We start from the raw sequence: 20,990 nt of genomic DNA, 5'->3' as shown, positions 1-20,990 counted from the left end.
GGTTTGAAATGGAAGTCAGATTTCAGACACACTATGTCTAAGAAGTCCATGTGAGGCTTTAGGAACAAAAGCACAGAGCCGATGATGTGGCAAGGTGGTGCAGTGCTTAGCTATTATGTTTTTGGCCCTGGGTTCCATCCTCAGCACGACCAAAACAAAAGCAAAAAAACAGATATAGTGTTGCTAAATGCTTAGGGTTTACTAATATTCCTCCTATTCAAGACAGTTTTGAATCTTAATTTTTAACCTCTGCTTACATTTTGACCCATTTCCCAGGTTTCATCTTGAGAGACCAAATTTTTGGTGATGAGTTGGAGAGAGAATTGAGCCCTCACTTGTATAGGGTTGACAAATTTATCACAAAAGCACTGGAACCTGCAGCCAGATGCTGCAAGGCATTTGAGAGTAAGAGGACTCGTATATCCTTGTTCTGGGATCAACTGAGGCATCTGGGGACACTCTGCCTCAGGCAAGGAAACTGAGTGTATGAACAAGCATAAATCAATGAAGAAAAGGAAGAGGGTTTGTGATTCTTTCTCTCAAAATACTCAAGTTGGAATAACCCTCCATCAGCTCTCTGCCATCACAAATCCCAGACCTGGCCAAGCCCTCATGATGAACCTGAGCTCAGGAAGCTCATTCCCTGCTGAGGCAAGGAGGAGGCCAAGGGGAATGCTGGGTCCTTCTCAACTGCCCATTAGTATTCAAGGTTACCTTTTTCTGGAAGCCCCTGTTCTGGCCTTACCTGCCACTTGTGTTCTATGAGACTTCTAACAACTCATGAGATTTCCACTTCTAACTTACCCCAGGAGCTGGATGGCTTCAGTCCACTCCCAGACTGGCATTTTTGGTGCATTATCAAGAAGCTACAAGTCTTGAATATCCGAGGACTGAAGGTGTCTCACTGTTGCAGCTCTGAAAAAGAACGGGAGGAAACTGGCATTGGACTCCTCTACTTTCAGTGTCAGGTACAGCTGCTTCTTACTGATCCACTGGACTTGGGAACACTGATGTCTTTCTGACCAAAAAGAAAAAAAAAAGGAAAAACAGATTTAGTGTTGCTAAATGTTTAGGGTTTACCTATTCAAGACAGTATTGAACCTTAATTTTTACACTATGCTTACATTATGACCCATTTCCCAGGCTTCCTCTCAGGAGACTCATGGTTATAATTTTTGATCATTTAACCTTCTCCTGTTTGAAAGTATTCATGATCCTTATAATTGAAACACATGTATTCTTATGATGAAATAGATGTAATTTAAAAGGCGGTAAGTTAAATTCATTACAAACCACATCATAATTGATCCTTCCTTAGTCCCTGTCAGAAAAATGTTCTGCAGCAGAATCCCTCAAGTAGTATACCAGGTAAAAAAAGAAAATTATACACTGGAAGTGAGATACTGAGAAGTAAATGTCACTAGTCCCCTAGCAGGGACAAACCCAGCAGTGCACACTGCATGCTCTTGTATTCACCAGCTAACTGTTAGAGCTTGAAGTCTTATGATAACTCATAGGACATCTACACTTTGACACCAAAATGTGTTTATTAGAATTTTGTTATTTCACATTCCCAGCTTACTTTCCATGAGGCAAAGTTAATTTAGATCTCATGGTGTATTTAAACGTTTCAATACCTTATAGTTTAGATTTTAAGTGTCCCCCAAAAGCTCATGTATAAGATAACACAAGAAAGTTTTCAGGTGAAATGATTTGGTTAGGACAGCCTTAAACCAATCAGTGCATTAATCCCATCATAGTGATTAACAGAGTGGAGACTGTAGGCAAGTAGTCTGTGCCTGGGAGTGGAATACCTTTGGTATACATTTTGTGAGCTGAGCTTATTCTTTTTTTTTAATTTTTTATTGTTGGTTGTTCAAAACATTACATAGTTCTTGATATATCATATTTCACACTTTGATTCAAGTGGGTTATGAACTCCCATTTTTACCCCATATACAGATTGCGGAATCACATCAGTTACACATCCATTGATTTACATATTGCCATACTAGTGTCTGTTGTGTTCTGCTGCCTTTCCTATCCTCTACTATCCCCCCTCCCCTCCCCTCCCCTCCCCTCTTCTCTCTCTACCCCCTCTACTGTCATTCATTTCTCCCCCTTGTATTATTTTTCCCTTTCCCCTCACTTCCTCTTGTATGTACTTTTGTATAACCCTGAGGGTCTCCTTCCATTTCCATGCAATTTCCCTTCTCTCTCCCTTTCCCTCCCACCTCTCATCCCTGTTTAATGTTAATCTTCTTCTCCAAGCTGAGCTTATTCTATGCTTCCTGATCATGTCCTGAGACACTTTTCTTAATAGAACTCTTCCAACTTGATGTTATGCCTCACCTTAACTCCCAGAGAAATGGAGTGAGCCATCTATGGACTGAGACCTCTGAAACTGTGACACATACCCCCAAAGAAAAAAAAATTCTTCCTCTAATTTTTCATGTCATGTCTTTTGCTCATAGCAAGGAAAAATGTAAAATGCACCAGTTCCCTCTTACCAAAGATTTCACTTTTCCGGCTGGGGATGTGGCTCAAGTGGTAGCGCGCTCGCCTGGCATGCGTGCGGCCCGGGTTCGAACCTCAGCACCACATACAAACAAAGATGTTGTGTCCACCGATAACTAAAAAAAAAATAAATATTAAAAAAAAGCATGCTGGCTGGACTGGCATCTAAAAAATTTTCATTTTTCCATGAGTGAATAATATATTAAAATATTATCTACTGTCATGTATATCTAAGAATAAAAAAAAGTGATTTCACTTTCTATCCTGTCACTTACCCATGAATTACCTATGTAATTCAAGATTGTAAAAATAAACAATGTATGCATTTTAAATTGCTCATCATTCTGAATGAATGATGAAATCATGCAATATCACTCTCTGTCCTGACCATGAAGTGAATCATACCTTTATTCTTCCTCTATAGGCTACTCACCCACCAATACCTTGACAAGATAAACTAGGGGGAATTACACTGCTTATAGATAGGGGTCACTACTATCTGTAGTAGTGACCCCTATAGGCATCCACTGGGGATCTTGGAACAGATCCTCCAGGATAAGGGAGTCTTCTGAGTTCCTAAAATTACCAATGATATCTTCATATTTTAATTAGTATTTGAAGTCTTTCTCTTGGAACCAAAACAAAATTGGAACATGACGTTCTTTGAGGAAAATTTCTTTTTCATAGGTTTCTCTGATACCTCTCAGCTGTGGAGACCCGGGGTTATTTAATTTCTACTTTTCCACATAAACCACTTCCTCTTCTGATACCCTGAAACTGTCTGCCTTTTGCCCCATTCCCAACTCTGTGGAGAAGGGCATTCACTCACATCTCTCCCTCTTCCTGATAAGCTGCAAACCACACTGGAATATCTCCTTCAGTTCACTCTCCATGACCCCAGAAGATGGCTCCAGCATCAGTTCTTGATTTTCTTCACGTGTGTTCATCAGAGGACAGCAGAAAGAGTGTATGTTCATTCTCTGACTTCTGCTCAATGAGATTCCACTGGCATGTTTTAGTGTCTGGAGGTGCAAGGAACTTACTTTATTGAGCCATAGATATACAGGATGGAGACTGCTTAGGGATTAGAGAGGCTGGGATTTCCCCATCTATGTGGCACTAGGAGACACAGTCATTGTAATCAAAACATTTCCCCCCAAAATTAATAACAGGAATATATAAACCAGTCTAAAAAATCATTTCTAGAAAAAAGAAAAAAAAATAAGACACCACATAGAGCAGTTTGATTTACCCAGGCATCCCAGGGTCAGAACAGTTACAGTGTATTTCCCAGGAATCTTTGCACAAGAGACTGATCTTTATAAAACTTTTCATCATACCCCAACCCTCAACAAATTTTTAGCCCTTGTCTCTAAGCTCCTGCCCAAAATTAATCCTTTTACTTTTAGGTGAGGTCACGAGATTCTTTCACAAATTCTGGAATTTCCACAAAGGGCAATTAAAGGCCAACCATCTGTGTGAATGTCACACACCTGTATGCAGACACCGACAAGGCACTTGATACTCAGTATGTAGTAAACTCAGGTTGCTGAAAGATGGACACACACATTGCATAAAAGCGGTGTGGGGCCCCAGAAGCAGCAATGAGCATGGCAACTAGGGGAGGTGATCCCACCTGGACCATGTGCAGGTCCTAAGACAGCCCCAGCCAGAGCAAAACAAGAAGTTGAACAAGAACAGGAGCAGCCACCCCAACCCAGCAGCAGCCACCCAAAACCTGTTTCAAAAAGTTGCTCAGGGACTCCCTAAGTTGGGGAAACTGACCTCCAACTTCCAATCCTCCTTCTCAACCTCTCAGTCACTGGAATACAGGCATCACCATCCACCCAACAGGTGTATGTTTATATGTAAAAAGCAAAGCTTCTTAGAAAATATTTTTGCAACATTGAAGTTGAAAATGCAGTTGCTCAACCTCTGAATGTTAACACACAAATGTGCACATTACTGAGATGTCATCTGTCCCCATTCAGTAAGCAGGTTTTAAAGCTGGATGCTGAACAGCTCTGGTGAGAATACAAGAGACAGAGGCCTGGGCAGATCCCTGGGAGATGTGGCCATAAATACTCTGCTCTCAGAATCCTTTGGCAGCACCCATCCAGGTTCTCAGCATGTCCCTTCCTTTATCTATCATGTCTAAAGCTAGGTACATATCCTGCCAGCACTTGAAATGGCAAAAACTGGAGCCGTCAGTAACATCCATGTACAAAGAATGGGTGGCAAAATCTGCTCCCCATGCACAAGGGGACACTGTGGCTGCTGTGGAGGGTCTGTGACCACAGGGACAGAAATCAAGGAAGCTTATATGAAAAAACATATTGATGTGTCAAGTTGTCTCTGTAGAGGACTTCATTTGACAGAAGACACATAATGATGTAAACATGAACATACAAATAAATCTAATTAATGTATGTTAGAGTGCTTTGGCCTTATTGCACAGGTTTTGGTGCAGGACTAATGGTACCAGATGAGAGGCTGAGTGCTAAGGCCTGGCCTCCAACAGTGATTGCTCAATGTGTGGGGTCCATCCCAGGAGCAGCAGGTAGGGTGACGTTGGGTCCACAGAAAGGAATCATACTGGGAATTCTGATTACATTCTCTTTCCTGTCCAAGAAGCATCATTCTAAACACAATTTGGATGAGCTTCAAATAGCCTGGTATGTATGTAATATTACTTATGAATTAATTGGAGGCAAAAAGTCACACGTGCAGCCCAACCAATACATCAGTCGAGATGTGAGAGTGATTGGAAGCTGCACAGATTGTCTTCAAATTTTCCTCTTGGTCAGTTCAAAGTATGAGACTATAAAGTACGAAAACCTGGGGCTGGGGATGTGGCTCAAGCAGTAGCGCGCTCGCCTGGCATGCGTGTGGCCCGGGTTCCATCCTCAGCACCACATACAAAACAAAGATGTGTCCACCGAAAAGTAAAATAAATAAATAAATATTAAAATTCTCTCTCTTTCTCTCTCCTCTCTCTCTCTTTAAAAAAAAAAAAAACCTGCTCCTAGTGACATTGCCAAGAAGAAAGGACTTTCACAATATTAAAATCTAGGAAAGTAAACTTTAACAACCAGATTAATTTACCAAATAATGATATGGACAAATAAAATATGATGGTTATTTAATGATTTTGTTTACACTGAAAAAATATTTATATATTTATTTATTCATTTATTTTTGAGATGGGATTCTCTGTATTTCTCAGGCTGACCTCAAGCTCATGATCCCCCTGTCTCAGTATACCTAAATCCTGGGATTACAGGTGTGACCCAGCATATCTGGCTTTAACAATTAATTTTAAAATAAGATGGTCACTCTGCCATGACACCATCCTGAGTCATTCCACCAGTGCTCAGAGCAACCATGCTGAACCACAGTGACACCCCATCATTAGGGAAAGTTCAAGTATGTAGAGAACATTCCCCTAGCAGTTGGGAAAAGTCCACTTAATTCTTTTGAATACAACAAGCCTTTGGCTATGTTTCTTTCTCTTGTCAAACACTGCAGGGAAGAGGTTGGGAACTGTGCCAAGAGGCTTTCAACTCTACTTCCCTGTAAACATGATTGCATTATCAGTATATTAAGACATCACAAACATAGCCAGGGCTATGGTACCTTTCAGTATGGCAGGGGTGGCCTGATAATAAGAGTCAGAAGACATAGGCACATTATAGGCTCCCACTTGGTCATTACTGATCAGTCCAGTTCATTATCACATCAAATGTATAAAATGTCTCCCAGGATAAGACCACCAGATTTGCAGGCTTCTGCTGGATTTTGGGTTTTAAAATAGAAGTTGTCCAGCCATGTGTGGCCTCACCATTTGAGGTAACTGGTATGCTCAATTAAGAGACAATAGCATTATCTTGCTTTGAGATTTATTCAAAGTGTTAACATAATATTGGATCTCTCAGATGGTATAACCTATGCATTCATCCCTTTACTCTCAGCTATTAGATATTCTCCACTATATTGAAACAAAAAATTTTTCATTTTGTGAGAAATGTAAAGGGAAAAAATACTTTGCTGGTTTCTATTCCTGGCACCAGAATTCTAGTTCAGCCAGTGCCTCCCTTCCCATTTATTCAGTGTGGGAATACCTGGGTACAAAGCAAGTGGGCTAGCTCAGCCACTTCGTAACCACCATATTTACTATGAACACTAATATATTTCCAGATGTTTTGAAAGCAAAGCCCACCATATCAGAACCTATGAAATTGTAACATCAAGGTTTAAAAATCAAAAGAATACAAGTACAATGAGACCACTTTATCTCCACATGAAAAGAATGGCTTATTTTACCAGAATCCTCTCATGCAAAATAATCTATAGGCATATGAACTTATTCCCCAAACCCTCCTCACTGAATCTCCCATATAAATCTCCCAAACCATTGTTTGGCCCCCTCATGTTGAATGAGACCATGTGGGGACAAGTGCATGGAGTACTGCATACATGGCATACATTAAGGGTGTCTGAGTGGCAGGACAGTCCCCTTGTGCTAGGCATGTTAGTGGCAAACCACTTACCCCATAGGCACAGCCCTGGGCATAAGGCTGTGTGTTGCAGTCCCTTAGCTTGCTCCACAGCCCACTCCTCAATTGGTCGCTGCAGTGACAGTTGGCCAGAAATTGTATTGGTGACTTTAGCCTGCGGCCAGCACAGGCTTCATAAATGAAGGTTCAGCAACGTGAGAAATCCTAAGGGAGTTTGAATTAAAGAAACAGACTCTAATTACCTTTAAACCAGCTGCAGGATGGCTTCTCCTAGCTCCAGCCTCCAGCTACCTATTATGGTAGCAAGGTTTACTGAAGAGGCTAGCAAGAGAGAGAACATGCCAGGGAGTGGACTTTTACTGGGGAACAAAACATTCTGGGGAAAATCCCATCCAATGAAGATTAAGGGGGGCAGTGACCCAAGATCAGGTGCGACGATTGGGTCTTCGGGGTAGTGGCCAGGCACACCTCCACAATGACAAGCCCTTGGACCTGAGAAGGATGTTGTCTAAATGCCTCTCACCCAGCCAGGGAGGTAACTCAAATTATGTGCGAGGATGGCCTCCCACAGGTGGCTGCCTGTAATCTTCTTAGCTACTGCCTGAGTGTGTGTGTGTGTGTGTGTGTATTATATATATAGTAACTGAGCAATAAAATCAGACCTGCTTCCTGTTTGGTCTCCAGAGGTCTTGATTAGTGACCCCAAAGTTACACTTTCCTCTGCCCTGTTCTGTGGACCTCCTCACTGGACGAGAGAGAGCCTATGCAGGACCACACACAAATGAAGGTGTGTAAGCTAGCACTTCATGTTTCTACCTCCCATCATTTCCATGTCTTCTTACAGTTCTCTACCAAATATAACTTAAAATTTTTCTCCTGAGAAAGGCACAGGACATTAGCATGAGTTCACAAAGAAAGACCAGAACTCATGATGGGGGTAATAGGAATCATGGAGCAACGTTAATCCAGCAAAAGCTTCTCATGAAATCACAGGGAGTGATTTATTCAGACCCTGACACACCTTATTAAATTGACTCCCTCATTTAACTGCCTTCATTGTCTTCCTATCCATAAGTTAGAACTTTAGGTCAGTAGCCACATTCCCATGCAGAACAGAATGTTTCTTTTGTGGATTCCTTTAAACCAGATTGTGCACAAGTATGTTTTTACATACTAGAGCAATTTAGTAAATTTTATGCAAAGAAGTCTTTCTTTTTTGGTCAAGACCACTTTATTGTGTTGTTTTCCCCCTCTGATTATGACCATGTATAGGTGATTTTCTCAGGCTGAGGTAGAAGACAGACTCTCCCAAAGAACATGAAGAATGCAGGTGAGCTTTATTATGTGTCAACTACTACTTCAACCACTGACATGCACCTTATCAATGGTCCAGAAGGGACCTGAAAGCATGTTTAATAGCAACAAACTGTGGTATTTCTACACCATCCAATACCACACAGCAATAAAAAAGAATGCACTGTTGACACATGTGTCTACTGGGATGATTGAAAGCATATATGTTGAGTGAAAAGATGAATCAATATCAAATGGCAAATGTTGTATAAACAGAATTGAGTGGCTTTTGCTCCTAAATTCAGAAAGGAAGTCTAAATCCTTGGTATTTCCCAAATAATAAAACTGTCCATTATTTGTATCATAACTTTTTCTGCTAACAGGTTGAATCTGATGCAAGAGAGGGAAAGTTATTCACCGTAAACACCACTCCTGTGAGTAGAAGGTTAGGGCTTTGAGTCAGCCCAACCTCAGGGCACTGAAGGGAGATGCAGGCTGAATTCAACCCCACATCCATTGATTTAATCAATCACATCTACATAATGAAACCCCAATAAAAGTTCTGGACACTGAATCTCAGTGGACATTCCTGCTTGGTGAATACAGTGATGGGCCAATAGAAAGGTGTGCTGGATCCCACAGGGAGAAGGTCCTTGCTCAGACCCTCCTAGACCTCACATGGTGTATCTCATTGTTTGGCTTGTCCTGGTTTGTACCCTTTGTAGCAGCACTTTAATCACCAGCATCCATGAGTTCTATGAGAAGGTCACGGAACCCCCAAATTAATAGCAGCTGGTCAGAAATGCAGGGTCTTCTGGTTATCCCTGTAATACAGCCAGCATCTGAAGTAAAAGCAGCCTTGCTGGGGACCCTGTCCTTGGACTTGTGGAGGCTGAGCTCTCACTGTGGTGATTCCTACCAGAGTCACAAAGCAGTCCACCAGTTGGTGCTTATATCCTCTCGCACTCTTTACTTCATCTAATTCTCAGAGACACATATTGAAACCCCTCCCTGTTGATGTGTTTTTATTGAGCCATTTCTAGCAGCTTTGGCTTTGGGAATTTAGCCATCACCTGGATTACTCCAGGCAGGCTCCTCACTGCTTTATTTCTGCTGCAACTTTGCTTTCCGTCACTGCATCACACCACATGTTGGGACTGTAGAGTCCACCTGTCTGATGGTAATATTGCCCATCCTGCCATGCTTCAATTTGTAACTGTCTGCAAACTTAATTACTGCCAGCCCTCCTTCACCATGCCAGTTCACATGCATTTTTGTAAAAGAAACTGTGGCTAGCATTGGTTTTTACATAGCACCCTGACATTCTCTGTGCAAAGGAAGATACTTTTTTCCATTTCACTTTAGTTTAACTGTGTACTTTACCTTGGTCATTTCCTCACAAGCTACTTTTTGTTCTTTTCTTTGCTAATTTGTACAGACCTGTCCATTGTCTATTGCACTGTGAAGCACTTCCCCTTTTCTGCTTTTACAATGAGCCTGAAGAAAAAACCTGAATAACTCTCTGATTTTTACATGCAGTATCTGTTTTTATCCCCAATTCTATTCCTCACATAGCTAAAAAATATGACTCCCACTAGCCTTGCTATAATAACAACTTAACTATGCAGGTCATAAGCTCATGTTTGCCTAAGTTACTTTTCAAAAACTGGCAGGTTTTTGTTTAGCTCAAAGCAGGTTTTTGTTTAGCTGAAACCCCTGCCTTTTTCACTGGGGCCTGCACAAGAGACTATAGGTGAGCATTTGATGACAAAAGGCCCAAAACTCCACTCAGATCATGCTATTGTGGCCATTTTATGAACACCTGTTCCATCAAGTGATATGTAGATTCACTATGTACCCAGACAACAGAATCCCTCACCTCAATACCCTTTCACTGGCTTTCTTGTCACATAAAAACCCTAAGTCTCAGGGAGGCAGATTTGAGTTGGGGGTCTCTCCCTACCAGCCTTGGCCATCTTATGAATGAACTCTCTTTCTAGCAACTTCCAGATTTAGAGAGGATTACACTATGAGGCAGGCACTAGGTTCGATCCTCAGAACCACATAAATGCAAAATAAAGATATTGTGTTCACCTAAAAAAACTTAAGAATAAATTTTTTAAAGAAAAAAAAGGGAAGGGAAGGGAAGGGAAATGGAAGTAGGAAAGCCAGTGCAACGAATTAGGCATAACTTTCCTCTCCTTATATATGAACACAAACCAGTGTAGCTCCACATCATGTAAAACCACAGGAAAAGGATCCTAATTAGAATAAGTTACATTTCATGTATGTATAATATCTCAAAATACACTCTCCTGTCGTTTATATCTAAAAAGAATTTTAGAAAGTCTACAGGCAGCCCACTGGGACGGAAAGCAGGGAGTAGGCAGTGCCAGGACTGTCCCAGCAAAGTCAACCTGCTGGGAAGGGTGTGGCAAAGTGCACATCTCCATGAATTAGGCACCAGCCACCTGGCAGCAGGAATGCTCAACTAACCTAACCCAGGCAGGGCTCAACTGAGGTGCTGCCTGGCCCATGCTCCTGGGTGTGGGACAGGGACAGGCAAGCAGGCCAGAATGCACCAGGACATGCTTTGTTGGCACTGCTGATCTGCCTGGGGTGGAGCAGCCCCACCCTGGATCACAATAACCAAGCGCATCCTCATAACTCAAGAAATAAGCACTAAAAAATGGAAACATTTATTTCTCTGCCACAATCACCTAGATGTCAATTAGCACAGAAGCAGAAAAGTCATACACATGTTTTAGCTCAAGCATTTTTTTCATACTTACTTGATGTGCTCCTTCCTCAACATCAGCATCTCATGAATATTCCTCTATGTTTCCTGATGTTTTCTCACTGCTTCTATAATATTAAAAAAATAAAATCATGCATATTTCGTATTGTCATGGTTCTGAAAAATCTATGGATGCCACTGCAGACAGTGCCAAGAATATATGATATGTGGCCCCAAAGGCCCAAGTGTTTAACCCTTTCAGTCTGAGGTACTATCTGGACTTGGTGGAATCACTCCCAGGGAGTCCTAACTGGAAACAGGTCAGTAAGAGCATGCAAAGGAAGGGGATATTATGATTCCTCAGCAGCTTCCTCCTTAGGGCCAAATTAACATAGACTGAAACCTCTAAAATAATGAACCAAAACAACTTTTTTTCTTTGTAAGTTGATCTGTCTCAGGTATTTCTATTAGAAAATAACTAACAAAGCCAATAATGCCAATGGATCAGCAGATGCTGAGGGGTGGGGTGGGGAATACAACAACAAATGGGGTCTTATCACACTCACTTTTCTGAATCTTCTTTTCCCACTCCAGGGTGAGGAGAGACAATTCCTTCAAGGCACCTCCTCAGCTTGACTCCACTCCTTCTCCTGGCTGATATCCACATTAATAATGTACAACATGCACATGACCACAATGTTCCCTGCTCATACAGCAATGTGCTGCCAGTTTTTTGACACAATGCTCCATAAACACACTTGAACTTACTGGTGTTTTTATTTCTATGTATGAGTTTCTGGGGATATTTGCATTTTTCATTTTCCTGGGTGCTGCCACATGGCTTTCCACCAAGGCTGGTCCTGCAAGCCTGTCATGGGTGCAGATGGCTGGGCAGGTGCACAATACCGTCTGGTATGTCTTTAATTATCCTTCCCTTCCATGCCCATGCACGATCTTAATCTGTACTTAGGTTTTCCTTCTCATGCATCATCTCCTATATGTCTGCTACTCCCTTCTTCCTTTGCACAAAAAGTGCAATTTGTGATGAGTTCAAATTTTGCTGTTGAAGATGGTCCCATTGTGGGATTGCTCACTTTTCTGCTAAAATATGAATATAAATACATCTTGATTTCCCAGCTCATTAATTTGTTTTGATCTTTATCAGTTACTTCCTCCCAGTTTCCTTTGGAAATTAAACCATGTAGGTCCTTTTACTTTTGTTGTGCTATTTCAGTATAGAATTCCCATAGTCTAATTTTTCCACTAAATACAGTTTATGTCCCAGGAGTTTGAGAATTAAGGGCTTTTCTTTCCAGAGCTTTCTCAATAGATTTCAAATCTGTCTAGACAGTCCTCTTTAATCCAAGTGTTTTTGAGACGGGTATTTCTTGAATTCTAAATGAAAATTTACTGGTCATGTTATTATTTATACTAATCTTATTAGATTATGATAAAAATATGGCTTTTTCCTCTAATTCTCTGTGTTGGTTAAGATTTTTTTGTGGCCAAATATATAATTAATTTTTGCAGTGGTTCCATGAACATGCAAACCAATGTTATTTTCTGTTTATTCAAGCAACAATCTACTTACTAAATCCAAGGTTTTGTTCTCTTTTAACTTGATCTAATGCTCAAGACACAAACTGAAGCCCCTCCCTGTCGATGTGTTTTTATTGAGCTGCCTGCCATTTCTAATAGTTTTGGCTTTGGGAATTTGGCCATCTTCTGGCTTACTCCTCACTGCTTTATTTCTGCTGCAACTTTGCTTTCCACCACTGCATCACACCACATGTTGGGACTGTAGAGACCATCTGTCTGATTTCCCATCCTGCCTTGCTTTAATTTGTAACTCTCAGCAAACTTAATTACTGCCAGCTCTACTTCACCATGTTGGTTCACATGCATTATTTGTAAATAAAACATGGCTGGCATTCATTTTTACATAGCATGCTGACACTCTCTGTGTGCATAGGGAGCTATTCTTTCCATTTCCCTTTGCTTAACTATGTACTTTGCCTTGGTCATTTCCTCACAAGTTACTATTTGTTTGTTTCCTTGCTAATTTGCACAGACCTTTCCCCTATTGCACCTCCCCATCTCTGCTCTTCCAATGAACCTGAAGAAAAACCTGAATGAGCACTCTGACTTCACATGCTTTTAATTATCTCTTTGTATCCCCAATTCTATACCTCCTACAGATAAAAATACAACACTCCCAGTACCTTTGCTATAGATAACAGTTCAACATGCAGGTCACAAGGCTAATGTTTTCCTAAGTTGCTTTTCAAAAACTGGCAGTTTTTTGTTTAGCTCAAAGCAGCTGAAACCCCTGTCTCTTTCATTTGAGCCTGTATAAGCGTCCCATGGGCAAGCTATTGATGTCAAAAGGCTAAAAACTCCACCCTCAGAGTATGTTACTGTGGCAATTTTCTGAACTCCCCAAAGTGCTATGTAGATTGCCTATGCACACAGACAACTGAATCCTTCTCCTCAAATTACCTTTCGTTGACTTTCTTGTCACATTAATGCCCCTAAACCTTAGGGAGGTGGTTTTGAGTCTGCGGTCTCTCCCTACCAACCTTGGCCATCTTATGAATAAACTCTCTTTTGAGCAACTTGCAGATTCAGGGAAAATCACACTGTGAGGAAGGCATGACAAGACTGGTTTTGTAACACACAAACCACTGCCTGGACCCCCAGAAGACATCTTGGGGTCTAGGGAAGGAAAGAGTCTGCTCTTGAACATGTTTTCACTTTGGCCATTTCTTCAGAACTAAGACTGGTTTCTAGAGCAAGTTACTCTCTAAAAGGTTGTCATTCTTCACCTCTCTTGCAGCTAAGAGTGACCTGCTCAAGTTGATGAGAAGGGAGCAGAAGGAATGTGAGGATGAGGGGATCAGCTTGCATGGAGCCAACACAGCTGTATGGCACTCTCTTTCCCTTTCCCTCAAAAAACCTTCTGAAATTCAGCATCTGGGGCCAGGGACAGACTCAGAGATGGAAATCAGCTCCAGAGAGCCTGGGGCAGAAAGACAGTGACGTGACTGCACAGGTGCCATCCAGGTCAGCATTGAGCACCATCTCCACTTCTTTTACAGCAGAAAGAAGATCTATCCCTCTTTCTGTTTCTTCTGTTCTATGATTCTGGTATTTCTGTAGTGGGTAGGCAAATCTAATTGCAACTGAGGCCCCAGCTTCCACTTAAATCACTGCATGAACTCAGGCCAGACCCTTCCCTCCTCTATGAAATATATATTCCTGTCTTATCAGGAGGCAGGGCCAAGAGTGTCATGTATATTTCTGTGGATCTGGTGCCTTCACCAGGCTCCCATCCAAACCCACTTCTAATAGACACAAAACCTCACATTTGCTTTGGGGATCCAGTCCTGCCCCCCCCACACACACACACACACACATCCATGCAGCTGAAAGAGAGTGATTACACTTTCTGACTTTGAGGAGATGGGACAAAAGGAACTCACAGTTGAGAAAGGATGGAGACCTGGGAATGTGTTGTGTGGCACTCTTTCCATGCCTGTGCCAATGATAACACACATTCTATAAACACAAGGCCAGGCTACACCAAGCAGGGTACACCTGCACCCATCCTGGGCAGACAGTAACATGGAACCCTGAAGCACCACCCTGACCAACCCTACCCAGCCTGGAAAACTATGCAGCACCTGCCAGAAAGGACTATGTGTAAGTTTCTCTCTAACCATTCACTGCACATTTGGGAAACTGAGGCCCAGTGTCAGGCAGGGACTGGCCCAGTGAACAGGACAGAGGCAGACTCCAGAGGAAAAGGCAGGATCATGACTTCCTAGCTCAGGACTCATCCATCTCCCATAGGATTTCCTTTGGAAAAAGAACTTCCATGATCCTGGGGACACTTGCCTGCCTTTGCCATGTAACAATATTTCTTTTCAGCCTCTCAATAGGTGCATACATGTGAAGATCAGAGAGTAGGTCAAAGAAAATGGGGGCCCAGGAGGTGGAGGTAACATGGAAAAGGACAAAGATGCCAGGCATGGTGGTACATGACTATAATACCAGCAACTTGGGAGGCTAAGGAAGATCACAAGTTCAAAGTTAATCTCAGCAACACTGTGACAACCTGTCTCAAAATAAAACAGAAAAACAGGTTGGAGATGTGGCTTGGTGACTATGCACCCCTGGGATCACTCCCTGAGACCAAAAAAAAAAAAAAAAAAAGAAAGAAGAGACTGGAGACCACGCTTCTATGGAACAGGAGCAGCCCATCTCCAAGTACCTTGACTGGGCCCTGAGAATGGAAAGGGGAAAAGACCAGAATTTCATTGTTGGGAGGTCCCTAAGGTGAACAGAGATGTGCTTACTCTCATCCCAAAGAGAACAAGGTGGGTGGCTCTGGGAGGTGAGGATATCCCCACTAAATACATTTCAACTCTCTTAAGATGCAGAGAAAGAAGGCCAGGAAGGAAAATGGCATTTTCAAAGTCACAAGGCAAGTGGCTAGGCCTGTTTTTAGCTCTACTCTATGTGACATCCCACCTGTTTCCATATTTTATCTCTACTTTTGTGCATTACAGAGATGTGACAACCTGGTTTCTAAGTGTTATCTCACATAGGCAGGGGAAGGCTTAGAAACATGAAGACTTGTCCAAGGTCACAAGAGAGGACAGGAAGAGGAGCTGGGTTTAAACCTAGCTGTGTCTCCTCAGAGCTGGGACCCTGGCTACACCCAGGCCTGGCATGTGATGTGGGGGACAGTGTTGGTGTTAGCTGTGTACACATATGGAAATGTCATGGAGTTGGAGGAGGGCCAACAGTAGCCCAGAGGGACAAATGTGGGTATACCTAGAAGAGGGGTCAAGTCAAGGGACCCTAAGACATGGCTATGTTGCTTTCAATCACACTCCCAGTGCCCCTCTAGTGGTACTCCTCCAAGTGGTACTCCTCCAAGTAGCCCAAGACCCACACCTGGTAGCCCTGGGGAGATACATCCAGGAGAAACCATCACTGAGAGTAGTCCTGCAGAGCCCCACCACCTTCCCCCTCAGTATGGGGGAAGAGGCCTAAGGCAGGAGCAGTTATGTGAGCTTGTGAGCCTGATGTCCTGTCATGGTCACCCCCAAAGCAGGGATGTAGGTGAGGAAAGGGAGTGTCCAGGGTATATCCTGGGCCTCCAGGGTCATTTCCTGTCCTCTTAGGGTAGAAGCCTGGTACGAATGGTCTGTATGAGGTCTGGGGAGTAGAAGGTCACAAGGGGCAGAAATACCCTGAATGGAGGCCAGCAGGGTCTGGGGCTCCCTGCCAGCTACCACGTACTGTCTTCCATGTTTTCCACAAGTTATCCTCCACAAGCACTGGAGCTGCAGCATAAACTCTATGTCAAGGGAGGAAGAGCCAGGGCCAAGCACCACTGGGCAAGAGCTGGCCCTCAGGGTAAGTGTGGGACAAAGGAGACTCCACTGGCAGAGCCTAGAGGAGATGAGAAGCAAATAAGAGCACAGACACCACCAGGACCACCTTCCTGGTAGGGCCAGGATATGGAGGGCATAGTCCTACACCATGAGGAATCTGAACACCAACTCCTCACCCATTCCACCCTCTCTGCCAGCCTCAGCCTTGGACTCATGCAAGATCACTTTTCCCATATTTATGGCAATATCAGAACAGTGACACAAACACTATTTCACTTTAATTTTTCAGATGATTTGCATTCTGCCATCCAACTGACCATAACTCCTAGACCCAGATGTCTAGGTGTCAGTGGCCTGACTGTCCTTCCACACACTCTCCAAGTCTTACACATCATCAGGATTAGTAGGGCTGCATTTAGCCAAAACACCAGGAACTTGTACCAATTGGTCCATTTCTCTGGTACTTGTGTCTCAAGGAACACACCCCAGACTGTGAAAGCAGGTGCTGGGGCCCCAGGGCCTCATCACCTTCCAGTAGGACCTGGTTTCCACAGTCATTCAGACTTTCAGAGCTATAGGACCTGGACCTCATTCACTCTTGGAACCATCACAAGGATACCACAGAGAATGAAGTCTTGGCTGTCCTCACACAGGGACCCTCCTGTCTGGGATGAGCCAGTTTTTCCCATCTCCAGAAGGTGATGTGCTGGTGGGACTCAGGGGATAAGCTCCTAAAACACGGAGCTTCCACCTCTGCTCAGCTAACAAACTGGCCTGAAGCTGCTGTGTTTCTAACTATCCCCTCAGCAATTCCACTTTGAACTCTGCCAGCCACTGCTCTACTGGGGCTCTCCTGTCCCTCTGTGGGACAAGCCCCTATTTGCTTTGGATATTGCACTGAACTCCATCCCAGACACTTCTGGTGGGTCAGTTTGGCACTGACTCTATGTTTCCTCAATGTCCCAACCAAAAAGGCACAGGTGGCTCCAGAGGTATATGATACCTGCACAGTATCTCTGTCCTGGGCATACTCCCTGAAGAGCTTAGAGGAGACTCTGGAGCCCGCCTAACCCTATGACTCCCCCTCTTCCATGTCTACCATCTCGAGTTTCTCCACCCAACAGGAAATGGACCTAATACTGGGAAGGTAAAGCCTGTCCAGGGTGACAAGGTCACATACAGCTGAGTCCTGGAACTGAACCTCTCTGAGCTTCAGCCTGCTCCTCTGAACTGTGGGATGCCAATAAAACCAACATCATGGTAGAAAAGACAGGCCTCTCATACTGCTGCCCCCCTCTTCCCTCTTGGGTGTCTCCTCACTCCTTAACTTGCACTTGCCTCACTATCCACTTGGTAATATCCACAGCCAGGTCACTATGATAGGAGCCAACATGGAGGACCAAGGCCACCAGGCCCAACATTGAGAGAAAAACCTGGAGTCCACGGAGGATCAGCAGAAGGTAAGAAAAACTGAGGTGGGGGCATATGAGTGTGTCAGAGTGGGACAGGGATGGACATGCAGAGCATATCATCCAGGAATGGGCGGGGCAGGAGAAACTGTCACTGTGTGCATTCTAGGAACACTGCCAGGGTGGTTTGTGGGTGGAACTGTGTGAAAGGCAGTGGGAAATATATTATCCCTGCAAGGAACAGGGATAGTCTCTTGATATGTACTCCTCTTGCAGCTACAGGGCAACCTCTGGTGCTTGTGGAAACTCCAGCTCAAGTTCCACCACATCCACTACCTGAGAGAGAGCTGGCGCTAAAACACCTGCAATGGCACCTCCAGACCAACAACCCCTGCTGGCCCCTCAGCCAGCACCACTTACTGAGACCAACCCAGAGTCTCCCTTCCTCTCCCCTGCCATTTATTTATTCATTATTTTTATTTTATGTATTTATTTATTTTTGCATAATTAGCTTCTTTCAAAATTGAAATTTTTATGTTTTAAAATATTTCGTTTACTGGCATTGAGTACATTCTCTAAACTGTGCACTGGTCACCACTATGTAGTTCCAGAATATTTTCCTGAATTTGGTATCCATGACCACTGCCTTCCCCACCCTCCTGCTAGTCCCCAGCAACCCCTCAGCTTTCTAGTCCTGTGATATGCCTAGCCTGCATTTTTCAAACCAGTGCAGTCTGATTTCTCCTGGGCCATATAATGTTGGAAAGGACTATTTAAGTTTCTTTAGATGGGTAAATGCCATTCAGGTCTGTTTTTTTAGTTGTTGGTTTTTTGTTTGTTTGGGGGGAGGTTGTTTGTTTTTTGTTACTGGGGTTGAACCAGGGGCACTTTACCATTGAGCTACATCCATGGTCCTTTTCCTTTTTTATTTTGAGACAGGCTCTTGCTCCATTGCTGAGGCTGCCCTAAACTTAAACCCATTTGCTCAAAGCAGTGTTATTTGGAAATACAAAAAAAGAAGAAAAAACCTCTTGTATCAATGCCTAGAGAAAAGAAAAACCCCTTTGTACCAGTTACACCAGGGAACACATCCAGCAGGGAAAAGCAACAATGTCCAGCTCCATGTCTTTAAGAAGGTAAATCTCAACACCAGTGCTGAACAAAACAGTATGCAGAGACATCATTTATGGTAATAACAAGCCAACAAAATAATAAAGCACTTAGAAACTTATGTATCACAATAGACTGTAATGATAAGATAAAGGAAAAAAATAAGAAAACTCCAGCTCAACTTACATTACCACCTCCACCACCTGAGAGAGCACCAGGGTCAGAACCACCTTCAACAGCAACTTCAGGCCTGTACCTCCTAGTGGCCCCACAGCCAGCACCACCCACTGTACACCCCCTTACACCTGTTCCAATCCCAGAGTTGCCCTTTCCCTCTCCACCCTTTTATTTTCTTCTCTTTTTATATATTTTTATTCAAACTAGTTTATTTTAAAATTTAAGATTGTTTTTAAAAATATGCAGCTTAGTAGCTTTAAGTGTATCCCATTACCCTGTATTTGGTACCCACACCCATTCCCTCCCTTCCTCCCTCCTGCTAGTCTCCAGGGAACACTCATCATTCTCTCCCCATGATTTGCCTCTTCTGGGTTTTTCCACATCAGTGCAGTCTGACTTCTGTTTGACCACATATGTTTAGGGACTGTTTATGCTTGAATTTCCTTTGAATGGTAAATCCCATAGAGATCTAAGATTTTTAGGTTTTGTATTATTTATTTTTGTTTTATTTATTTCTTTTTTTTTAATTAGTACTAGGGATTGAACCCAGGGGGAACTTAACACAGTGCCACATCCCCAGTCCTTCTGTTTTCTGAGATAGTCTCACTACGTTCCTGAGGATCTCCTCAAGTTGGGGAAAATGGCCTCCAACTCTGAATCCTTCTTCTTCAGCCTCCTGTGTCACTTGGGTATCCTCCTGTGTCAGTTGGGTATAATTATGTCACCCAACCAGCAGGTCTAAGTTTATATGCAAAAAGAAAAATTATTATGAAAGATTTTCATGACATTGAAGTTGAAAGTATTTTTTTTCTGACTGAAGGGTCAGAAGTCACAAAAAAATGACTGACCCCTTATAGAAAAACAAAAAGAACATAGATACTTAGACAAATCACAACTATCAAAGTGTTCCTAAAAAATCAAGACTGATAAAAGTTTAATATCCCAGGGACACGAAGAACCTCATGTGTCAAATCATTTTTCTAGTGGGACAAAGGACAAATTTCCACAATTCAAAATAGAATTACTGCACATAGTAACTGTTAAAGATGCTCAGTCTCTGAATGTCAACACACCAATGTTGACACACATATTACTGAGATGTTTTTTGTCCCCATTGAGTGGGCAGGTTTTTAAGGTTGGTGCTGAACAGCCCTGGTGAGAATACAAGAGAGAGAGGCCTTGGCAGATTCCCTGGGAGATATGGCCATGGGGACTCCTCTCAGAATCATTTGGAAGCCAGAAGAATCAGGGAGGAAAAAGAAATCACAGGCACCCTAACCAGTAAGGAAGAAGGAAGGGCCGCCTCTGTGGCAGAGGACAAGTCCTCTTCATAGAACATGGTACAACCTTCTTTAATAAATCTGTTAGAACTAATTAACAAGTGCAGTCAAGGTTCAGGAGACACAATCCACCTGAGAAAATCAGATGCATTCCCATATCCTTAACAATCAACTATAAAAAATAATAATATTCCATTTACAATGGCACCAAAAGAAACAAAATACTTAGAAATAGAGTGATGCAAATGTATTCAAAGAAAGCAAATTTACTTGTTTCATAAAAATTATAAAACGCTGATGAGAAAAACTGAAGACATACATGGATAAGAAGATACAGTGTGCTTATGGATTAGAAGAATAAATATTGTTAAAATGTCCAGGCTACTCAAAGCAAGAGATCCAGTGACATTTCTGTCAATCTATCAAGGGCAGTTTTCCTTAATATGGAAAGAAAATCCTTTAATTCACATGGCACCAAAAAAAGACCATGAGTGATCATCTCCTCCTAAGACAAAAAGGTCAAATGAGAGGCATTACAGTGCATA

At 42.7% G+C, this 20,990-nt stretch overlaps 1 long non-coding RNA gene across 3 annotated transcripts in view; it reads right to left on the bottom strand.

Annotated features, from left to right (window-relative positions):
* Window positions 1-434: 434 nt before the first annotated feature.
* LOC124076796 (uncharacterized) overlaps window positions 435-20,990 on the bottom strand; it is a 35,516-nt gene continuing 14,960 nt past the window's right edge. For 2 of the 3 annotated variants that reach the window (XR_006846466.2, XR_009224744.1), the window contains 5 exons: window positions 11,120-11,192; window positions 7,068-7,238; window positions 3,347-3,539; window positions 2,511-2,633; window positions 435-1,018 (listed from right to left, as the gene is read on the bottom strand). This is a non-coding gene — a long non-coding RNA (uncharacterized LOC124076796). Of the gene's footprint in view, window positions 1,019-2,510; window positions 2,634-3,346; window positions 3,540-7,067; window positions 7,239-11,119; window positions 11,193-11,630; window positions 19,266-20,990 lie in introns of those variants that run through there. The other variant, XR_006846472.2, reaches the window with a different exon arrangement.

The sequence above is a fragment of the Marmota monax genome, unplaced genomic scaffold, assembly GCF_021218885.2.
Source record: "Marmota monax isolate L192 unplaced genomic scaffold, Marmota_monax_Labrador192_F-V1.1 WCK01_AAM20220418_F8-fsc01654, whole genome shotgun sequence".
Taxonomy (NCBI): domain Eukaryota; kingdom Metazoa; phylum Chordata; class Mammalia; order Rodentia; family Sciuridae; genus Marmota; species Marmota monax.
Note: the sequence above shows the minus strand (reverse complement) of the source record. Positions and strands in the feature narration are given on the sequence as shown.